Consider the following 2527-nt stretch of genomic DNA (forward strand, 5'->3'; position numbering starts at 1 on the left):
CCAAAGGCCGCGAAGAGGAGCTGGCCCTACTCCCCAGGAAACCCAAGGGGCGGGGCAGCCTGTGGCCGGTGGCTCTTGGGAGTCAGCTGTCGGTCCTTCGCCAGCAGGAGGCAGACTCTGCGGATTCTGAAAGGCGGTGAGGCCTAAGACGTGGGATCCTCAGTCTGTGCGACCAGGTTCCATCGGGCTTAGCTCTAGGGTCCTTGTGCACAGGCGTTAGTGCCGCCCAGTTTTTTTGTTTTTGTTTTTTGTTTTTATTGCTCATACATAGTCACACATTTTCAATGTAAAAGGCAGGCATTCCACAAGGTAATAAAAGCTAAAGCTGCCAATTTTGGTTAGCACTCCTTAGGTAACTATTATTCCTGTACTGTATACCCTTCCTGATCCCATCCAATCTATTTATATTCCAGTTTGTATATATAGAAATGTGTGTATCATCGAGGCAGGGCCTGGGAGCCCAACTCCCTACCTCCCGAAGCTAGGGCAGGAGGGTAGAAAGTTCTAGACCAACTAGAGCATTTTAAGGAAACCCTATCTCAATTTTTCTTTTCTTCCTCTCTCCCTCCCTCCCTCCCTCCCTTCCTTCTTTTCCTCCCTCCCTCCCTTCCTCCCTCTTTCCTTCCCTCCCTCCCTTCTTCCCTTCCTTCCTTTCTTCCTAACCTAAAAAAGAGGGCCGGGGACATAGCTGAGGGAAAAAGCCCAGGAAGTGCTGAGCTCCTAGATTAATGTCTAACACCGCAGAAAGAGGGAAGAAAGAAAGGAGGAAAGAAAGGAAGGAAAACGTGATGCTGGACTAGAGGAGTCACCTAGCAGTGGAGAGCTTGCTTAGCATGTGCAAGGCCCTGGGTTCAGTCCTTGGGATCACACACACACACACACACACACACACACCCCACACATAGAGAGAGTCTGATTTTTGACTTCCAGCTCTGAAGATGGAAATGAAAATAGCAAAGTAGAGAGGTTGTCTGGGACAGTTAGCACGGTACTTGGCACACGGTGTCTTGATTTTGTTCTTGTCGCTGTTATTGTCGTTGGACCCCAGACCCCAGCAGCTCCTTCCTCCTCCACGCACAGCCTGCTCCTCCCGTCCTCCATCTCCGTCCTAACGAACCAGACTGATAAAAATCTGTGTTCCTAATGCCTGTGTGTTTTGAAAAGCTAGAAAGAGCAGCTGGTGTTTTTGCAGTGTGTCCTCCCTTCCCATATTTGACCTAGATGGGACCACTCACTCTCTGTAGAGAAAACATTCCTATTCCATGTCAGAAGAAGAAATGTTGACAGTGACTCTACACACAAAGACAAAGCTGTCCCTGGAGAATGCTGAAGGGGAGGCCAAGGGCTCTGCGGAACAGGTAATGCGAGGCTGCTGTCTCAGCAGAGCTCCCTGAGGTGCAGCCGCAGGCCTGCGCTTCTCCGCCATGGTACTCAGGTCTGCAGCGCTCCAGCAGGCTACCTACTACCCGTAAGGTAGCTACCACACTCAAGGAGATGTGGGATAACAGATCACCAGTACCAGAAGAGACCTGCCTAGGAGACAGTCCCTGAAAAATAGTGAGTTTTGTGGTATTGTAAGGCAATGTAATGTGCTTTTCCCATACTTCAAGTATGCGAAGGGAATTACCAACAGCTTTCTTCTCTTTAATATAGGCCAGTCTTGCTGGGTGTGATGACACATACCTATAATCCAACACTTGGGAGGTGAGGCAGGAGAACTAAGAGTTCAACACCAATTGGGCTAAATAGTAAGGACCCTATCTCAAAAATAACACACACACTCTCTCTCTTCCTCCCTCCCTCACACACTCTTACACACACATGCTCTTACACACTCAGTGCTCTCTTACACACTCAGATTCTCTCACACACTAGTTTACAAATCCCTTGCACACACTCTTACACAGTCAATGCTCTCTTACACATTCATACTCTCTTGCACACACAAGCCTTATACTTTTACACACTCACACTCTCTTACACACTATTTTACACGGTCTCTTGCACACACTCTCTCTCTTACACACATTCACACCACTTGTCTCTGCAGCACATAGAAAAAAATTTGGCTTTGACCTGAAGAAAGAGAAACTTGACCTGGGGTCCCTGCTAGAACATTTAGCTGTCACCTGTTGATGCTGTTGTGGTTCCCCTGTGCCCTCCACCCAGAGACCAGGGGTCCCTAGAACACAGCAGTCTAGATTGAGAAAAAAACACTTGCAGCAAATACTGACTGGTATTCTTTCTGAGTTTACTAGGTGCCCAGTGCTCTAGAAGACTTTAAACTAGAAGGCGCGTCTGGCCTTCAAGCAACTTTCAACAAGTTTCAATAAGTTCCCTACACATGGTAAGTAATTGTGTCCTTTTCTCTGCCCTTTTTTTTAAGGTCCTATTTACACACAGTCTGCTATTTATTTATTTATTTATTTATTTATTTATTTATTTATTTATTTATTATGCATACAATATTTTGTCTGTGTGCACGTCTGCAGGCTAGAAGGCGCGTCTGGCCTTCAAACAACTTTCA

Source organism: Microtus ochrogaster, chromosome 18 (assembly GCF_000317375.1).
Source record: "Microtus ochrogaster isolate Prairie Vole_2 chromosome 18, MicOch1.0, whole genome shotgun sequence".
In the NCBI taxonomy this organism is placed as follows: Eukaryota; Metazoa; Chordata; class Mammalia; order Rodentia; family Cricetidae; genus Microtus; species Microtus ochrogaster.